The following is an 8192-nucleotide window of genomic DNA, read 5'->3' as shown; positions in this document are numbered from 1 at the left end:
TGTCATGTTGATGTTTCCTCTAACATTAGTGATACATTCACACATATAAGGAAGATCGACCCTCACTTATGGGTAGCTAACTCGGTTGTGTAACAATGATTTGGCTAAATGGATTCCATAACACTCCACCGACAACCTCACAACCTCTCAAATACATACATCAATCAACACATATAAGAAACACATTTATTGTTTCAAGAGAAAAAAAACAATTTCAATATTTTATGAAAAAAAACAAACTTGTTGTCTTGTTCGACGGCGAAAACGTTAAAGAAAGAAGGAAGCGACATGAAAGCTAACGATGGTGGTAAGGAAGGTTGCATGCAGTCAATGTGACAATGTGTAGAGGAGAAGGAAGCATGAGACAATCGGAGAAGCATTAGACATGAGAGAAAAAATAGGCGAAAGCAACACTTACTATTTATTATTATTATTTTTTATTTTTACAATACAGATGATTCAAAGATAGGGTGAATGTTGAATCGCTAAAAGGGTGCTTAATCAAAGACTCGTTATAAACTTACCAAACATCCTAATTAAATGGTTAAAAGGGAAGAAACGACCATTTAATAGGTAATAGGACGTGTTTTAGTCGTTTAATGAAAATATAAGGGGCAAAAGTCTTATAAAGTGATTGTGTAAGGGGGTAATGTACAAGTATTATCTTTATACTTGAAGAGATACATCATACATTTAACGAACTTTGCCCTTATTTATCGTCGCTGCGTAAACCCTTTTAAAACCTCTCACGGCGGCCGCCGTTGTCTCATCTGGTTGAGGTATGTTTGATTCGATTCATGAATTCAATCAATTGTTCATATTTCAAAAACTCCTTATTTCACCATTTAAAGGAATTGACCAATATACCCCATGACCTAATAAACCTTATACACCAACACATATCACATACGCCTCCATTCTATCGATCGTTGCTGCTCCTGTCGTTGCCTCCTCAAGCTCACCCTCCCTGCTCGCCGCCGTTAGCCATCTCCTCCCCACCAGCCGGAGATCGTCGCAGCCCACAGCAGCACCGGAGACCTTCGACCCCACAGCTAAGGTTCATGTCTGTTCCTGTTGTCTGCATTCGTCTTTATTTTTACCTTTGAATGTGAAACGAGAAGTGATTTTGAATGAAACACCGAGCAGTTTGAAGGATTAGGTGAGTTTGAAGAATTACAAAGGCCAATTGTGTATATGTTTGTGCTTCAATTATCAATTGAACCTAGATGTTAACCACAAATTGCAATTAACTGGAAGCTTAATTTAGGTTATTGTAGGAACTTTTAGATGTAAAATCATTCTTGTTGTCAATTAATGGGCATGACCAGGGAAGACCTAAGAAGGCCATTAAAATACAATACAAGAAATAGCAACATATTTTTATTAATATGTTTATTATAGCATCCGAATATTCATTTACTCATATAAAAACATTGTACTTGAAAAATATACCAAATGATAGGAATGCCATCAAAATACAAGGCAATTCTCACTGTAGATCTGACATTTCAAAAGACAATGCTGTCTCATCTGCATTTCAATTTTTAGGTAATAAGTAAAAACTGAAGATAAAATTCTAACATTCAAAGTTGCATTAATAAGTACAAAATTGAAAATGCAATGCTGTATATCAGTAATAGAAAGAAATGAAAACTGAATGTTATGATACACAAATAAATGAAACTATGTTACTATTTCTCAAGATTTTAAAATATGGAATCGGGCCTCGAGGCGTAAGCCTCGCGGCGAAACAATGCGTAAGCCTCGAGGCGGAATAAAATAATAATAATAATAATATATTATATTAATCATAAAAAACATACTAAAGTCCAATTTCAAACATAAAAGTCTTACTTAATGTTATCATCCCAAAAATAAAAAGATACTAAAATTCATAATAGTCTTCAAATCATGCCAAATTAGTAAAAACAAAAGCATAATAGTCTTCAAATCAAGCAACCTTCGAGAAGTCCAACTTCAGTTTTAACTCAGTACCTTTGGATTTTGATGCAGAAGTGGGGAACAATTTCGATTTTAACTCACAAGTTGATGACTATGTTCGATTTTGCTAACAACACTTAACAGGGGGAGTAAGAAGAAACTAGAAGAGAAAAGAAAGAAGAAACGAGAAAAGAAGGAATGACGGCCGGAGAAAAATTAGGTAAAATAAGATATCAAGTGATTTCTAAGGTCAAAAAGTAAAAAAAGAAAAAAAACCTGAACGCATCGTACTAGGGGTGTTTACGGGGCGGTTTGGTTCGGATTGTAATAAAATTAAAAACCGTGGCCACGGGGCGGGTACCTCATGTGCACTAACCGAAACTGAACCGAATTTGCCAAACAACCGAACCGAACCGTGTGAAGGCGGGTAACCACGGTTCGGTTCACGGATACCCGCTAAATAAAAAAAATCAATTTCAATCAAAACTACAAACTCTATTTCGGCCGATTTCTATTTAAAAGTTTGTAACTCACCAACTCAAAAAGAAAATATTAAATTCAAATACCATATGTTATAATTTATATAATAACTATACTAATAAAATTAATAAGAAAATGAATATATAACTGTGAAACTGGAAATTGACCATTGGGATCTTTCGAAAACAAGATTAATATTATATATATATATATATATATATATATATATATATATATATATATATATATATATATATATATATATATAATGACGGTTCGGTCCGGGTATCCGCGGATACCTACATATCCAAACCGAAACCGACCCGTAGAGAGTCGGTTTTTATGGTTTCGGGTTTTTTTTTCGGTTACGGTTTTTTTCGGTTTCGGATTTGGCCAGATCGGATCGGTTTTTCGGTTTTGCGGGTTTTTTGCACACCCCTACCTTGTACGCTTCGACTCGAAACGCCTCGCCTCGGACCGCCTTTTACCGCCTCACAAGATTGAGGCGTACGCCTCATTCTCCCCCTAAGAAGTGACCCTCAGAATCGATTTTCATCCGTCTCGCCTCAAGGCGTATGCCTCGAACCATTTTTAAAACCTTACTATTTGTTGCATTTAGTTCTAAGAATAATAACTCTCCCCTCATATTTCAATTTTCAGGTAATAATCTTATAATGATTAATATTTTAAAAAGTTTAGTAGTAAATTAATAATACTGTATATAATTTTTTTTTAAATGTATAGAATTAATAAAGTTTAGATTTTGTTTGTTTTTCATAAATTTTCAATCAGGCTTAATGTTTTATAAATTTGAAGAGTAATAAGTTATAAAATTTTTTGCAGGTGAAACTGTCCTCATGCCAGAGAATTGTGTTACTTAATTACAACAAAGAGACAAAGCTTATCGATTTTTGGCATTATTCTATCAGACTGCAGCCAGTTGGTGTCTCAGGTAGAATCAGAAAATTTGTGCAAAACCATCAACTTCCTCATCCCAGATCTCTTCAAGGTGTCAGTCACTTTGTAACAAAGTAACGTTTCTTCAAGAATCAGAAAATGAGGGTAGATTTTGTAAAACTGTACAACTTAATGGGTCCTCTTTAACAACTCACTTATATATATATATATATATATATATATATATATATATATATATATATATATATATATATATATATATATATATATATATATATTATTTTAGGAAATAACGAGGAAAAGAAAGAGGACTCAGAGGAAGGTTCCGAGGAGGGAAGTGAGCAAGAAGACATCATGGATGAGTAATACAATTTATTTTTAAAATTTATTTAGGTTCGATGTTCATTTGCTATTTTTGGAAATTTGGATTCGCTTCCATTTTTGTGATATTAAGTAAAATATATGTTTTCTTTTTAAATTTTTTTTTTTTTTTTTTAAATTAATCATTTTCATTTGGCAATGGGCAATTGGGCATGTGAAAATGTTTTATGGATCCAACACTATATCTCTTCTCCACATTCATTTTGTCGATCCCGATTAGCAAAATTAGAGGAAACTATGAAAATTAATTATTTGTTTTTTAACCGATGGAATAGAAATGATTTTACTTTGTATATTTTAAAAATTTCATTAAATTTTATCTTTTAAAATTAGAGGAAAATTTGTTCCTATTACACTCTCATTTTTTGTTTTCATAAATTTTTATTATGTTTATTTTTGTAAAACAAATTAATTGTAATTGAATGATTGGCTAATTATATGAAAAAACCGTTGCAATTTTCATTTCTTTTCGGGGTTAATCGGTAACACATCCACATATTATTATTATTATTATTATTATTGTTATTATTATTATTATTTTATGATTTGATTCCAAAATTTTGTAATTTTTCTGGTTTATCTGGTAACCATTCACATATTTTTTCCCAAAATTTTGTAATTTTACTGGTTAATCTGGTAACCATCTATTCTGAGCTAATAGGTAGGGCTGGAAATGAATCAAACGAACATGAACGTTGCTTATTCATGCTGGTTCGTTTAAGTTAACCGAACAAATAAATGAATACGAACGGTTAAACGGATGAGTTTTCTTGTTCATGTCCGTTTAACAAATTACATTGTTCATGTTCGTTTGTTTATGCATAAAGCTTCATAATTAGAGGTATACTCAGTGAAGAATGAAGTAGGTCTTGGCTCTCCAAGCTTAGAGGTAAACTTATTTTAATTTCTTTTTTTGCCATGCAGATTTGCTCTTGGATTTAGAGGTTTGTGTTGTGTTTTGCTCTTATGATTTTGACTTAACACTTGATATTAGTGTTTAGGAATGATAATCCATTGTCTATTTCTATCTGTCTTTAACCATATTCATTTAAAATTCTCAAACTATTCAATCGTATGCTACTTGAATGATTATTTAATTAAAATAGTTTGGCTATATAAAGAATACCTTCTTCTCTTTTAATTTTCGGTATATCTGTATATCTATGATAACTATAATAAAAGTCATCTTACTAACACCATATTGATTTGAAACTTGCATAACTCTTCATTTTACATTATTAATTTGATATATTATTATTAGGTTTTCAATTTAACATGGTATATGATATGTTTTACAATTTAATTATTAGTATTTTTTTATTACTATAAAACAGGTTAATTGTTTTGAGTAACACACAAATCACATACAAAGATCATCAGAAAAATTGAAAATAAATACATAATAGTAATTTGTAATGGTTGAAGGTTTTCGACTACGTTTCGAGATAACTTATAGTTTTAAAAGTTTTATTTATATGACTTTATATACTATCAGAGTAATTTAATAATTTTAATTATATTTCATATATTAAAAAAAGAATGTTGAGTTATATGAAATAAAGTTTAAAAAGGTAAAATATAATTAAAAGTAGTTGATATAATGAAAATTATTAAATTAATCTAATAATATATAAAATCATATAAATCAAACTTTTAAAATTGTAAGCTTATCTCAAAAAATAGTCGAAAAACCTTCAACCAACACAAATGATGTTTTTACATTCTTTCTTTATATTTAGTTTTTATACGATATTTGTATGTGATTTGTGTGTATTACTCAATCTTGAATGTGATTCTCCAAACATCAGTGTTTTGTTTGGAACAACTTTATGATTCCTCTTTGTCAAGAAAAATATTTTGATTGTAGGTAAATGAAGAATTGCCATTAAGTTTCTATGATTGAATGATGTCAAAGGAATAAAGAAGAGTAAAAAAAACAGATATGGGTTTTTCTGTTTGAACAGAGAAGACAGATATGAGTTTTTTTCTTTGTAGTTGAATTTATATTTATGTAATATATTTATTTATATATTCAACCATCCCATTTTCGTATTTATTTTATCACAATTTTTCTATTTTGATATGTTAGTTTCTATTACTTTTTGCTTGTGATATCCTTAACAACATAACAATATTCAAAAAGATAACATCATTGTTAAAATTAGATATGTAATCATGATTGACTTATCATAATATGCTCTTCATATGTAATCGTTTCAATGGGTGGTGAAGTTGGCCATAACAGAAAACCACGTCTCCAACCACTTCCAACGACTAATTTTTATAAAAAATTATGTTTTTTTTTCATTCTTTATAAATACCAATTAAACTCAACACTTTTTTACCACAACTTCATTCTATCTTCAATACTTCTGCTTCTTTCAATCAAGTTTTACATTCAAATGGCTTCAAAAAATTCTCCCAACACCAACCCAACGTATGTTCGAAACAATCCCATGCAGTGCTGTGAACGAACCGAACGAACACGAACAAGGCCTTGTTCATGTTCGTTCGTTTAAGTTAGCCAAACAATCGAAAGAACACAAACAAATAAACGAACAAGTTTTCTTGTTCATGTTCGTTTGTTTAACAAATTACATTGTTCATGTTCGTTTGTTTATGTTTATGAACATGCTAAACGAACAAACATAAACAAACACAATTGAGCATATATGAACATAAACGAACATATAATATAATAATGTAATACAAAACAATTGGACATATATGAACATAAATAAACTTAAACGAATGAACATAAACGAATGTAAGTGAATAACATGAACGAACGTTCATGAACATAAATAAATGAACAAGACTATTGTTCATGTTCGTTCGTTTAACTAAACAAACGAGAATTTGTGTTCATGTTCATTCATTTATTAAATAAACGAACATAAACGAACTTCCCGCCGAACAGTTCACGAACGATTCGCCGAACGTTCAGTTCGTTTACACCCTAATCCCATGTTACTGGTTCCAACACACCTACTCAAAACATTTTTGGTATTAATTATCCAACATCACTTACCGACCACAATTTTAAGCCCAAATTTATTCACCCAATCAATTTCAATTTTCCGCAACACATTCGTATTTTCCTACACAAAACCTAACCCCAACCGTATTTCCGTTCTTCTCGCTTCTTCCGGAATACATTCCCGAAACTCAACCCCCACCTGAGCCAAAAGTTGGATTCATTCTCGATACAACCCCTATCCCAATCCAAAAGAAAAGGCAAGTAAGTTGCTTAAGAATGGGCAACAACGTATGAAGTCGCATTGTCCCCTTCGTGGGTCGACATATCGGAGGATGCAATTACCGATAATTCACAATCATCGCAACATTTTTGAAGACACATTTCATACAATTTTCATAAGGAAATACATCGTGGCGACTACCATATGAAGGACTAACTATGAACCAAGTATCGATACGTAAATAAGATGGTCACAAAGTTCAACATATTATACACCAACTTAAAAATTCAACGTAATAGCGACTAAAGTGATGAAGATTTTTTTTTGGAAAAATGCTCGAAATACACTGGGTGGAAAATATAGGGAATTCATTAAATACGTCGAGTTTTGGAAGGTTGTAACAAGTTTGACCGAAATGGAATTTGGTGGATGAGATGGAGGGACAGAATGGTGCTTCAAAAAGAAAAAAAAACATCTGAATCAAATTATACAACTTCGTTAGATGCTTGTGTTGGAATAGAACTGAAAGACGATGATGGCAACCTTAGAATTGAACAATTAACGTACGATAGGTAGGGATAAAGAAAAAAAAGTATCTTCATGTAGTGTCTAGGTTCCAAAAAGGTGAAAAATTAGAAAAATGGCAATGGGGTTTGAAAAGTATAATTTAAATTTTGACATATGTACGTATTTAGAAAAAGCCAGCTAAGAAATAAAAAACCACATGAAGAAAAACAAATGAATCATAGTCATGAAATTGTGATGCAAAACATCAACCATATTTTGGCAATGGTTTGAATGCAATTGTGTTGTAGAACAACTATGTTTCATTAAGTTTCCAAACCTAGAAAAGGCAACAAACTTAATTAAGGTAGCCATACTATGCAAACTACATTTTTCCTCATAACATATCGTCTAAAACCAATTTTTGTAGATCTTTTAGTTGTGCACTGAAACCCAAATAGTTTTTAACCCAAGAGCTAGTTAAAGATCTTCTTTGCTTTTGAACATTTGTGGTTTTTTATCTTTTGTGTTAACCTTTGACTGCGTGGTAGAGTATGTGCATGAATTGGGTCTAGGCATCATAGTGGAGGAAACATACCCCAAAATTGTGTTTTTTGTGTACTAAAAAGTGTATTCATCGTCCGAATGAGAATTCTCAGAATTGCCTTTTTCAAGGTAAGATAACGCTAAACAAAATTCTACTTAGCTTCCCGCAATGAGTTAGATTTGTATCATAATTATCTCTTGATAATCAGTATCCTAACATGT

General features: G+C 31.3%; 1 long non-coding RNA gene across 3 annotated transcripts; it reads left to right on the top strand.

The window, feature by feature from the left end:
• Nucleotides 1-708: 708 nt before the first annotated feature.
• LOC145102316 (uncharacterized) lies at nt 709-4813 on the top strand. 3 transcript variants are annotated; one of them, XR_013706110.1, is made up of 4 exons: nt 709-1057; nt 3265-3483; nt 3626-3701; nt 4645-4813. It is a non-coding gene; the product is annotated as an uncharacterized LOC145102316 (long non-coding RNA). The 3 variants fall into 3 exon arrangements; XR_013706109.1 differs by lacking the exon at nt 4645-4813 and having other exon boundaries at nt 3626-3817; XR_013706108.1 differs by lacking the exons at nt 3626-3701; nt 4645-4813 and adding an exon at nt 2014-2161 and having other exon boundaries at nt 3265-3560.
• The last annotated feature ends 3379 nt before the right edge of the window (nt 4814-8192 follow it).

Source organism: Lactuca serriola, chromosome 4 (assembly GCF_051521515.1).
Source record: "Lactuca serriola cultivar US96UC23 chromosome 4, Lser_US96UC23_V15, whole genome shotgun sequence".
NCBI classification, from domain to species: domain Eukaryota; kingdom Viridiplantae; phylum Streptophyta; class Magnoliopsida; order Asterales; family Asteraceae; genus Lactuca; species Lactuca serriola.
This window is presented reverse-complemented; position numbering and strand designations above follow the sequence as displayed.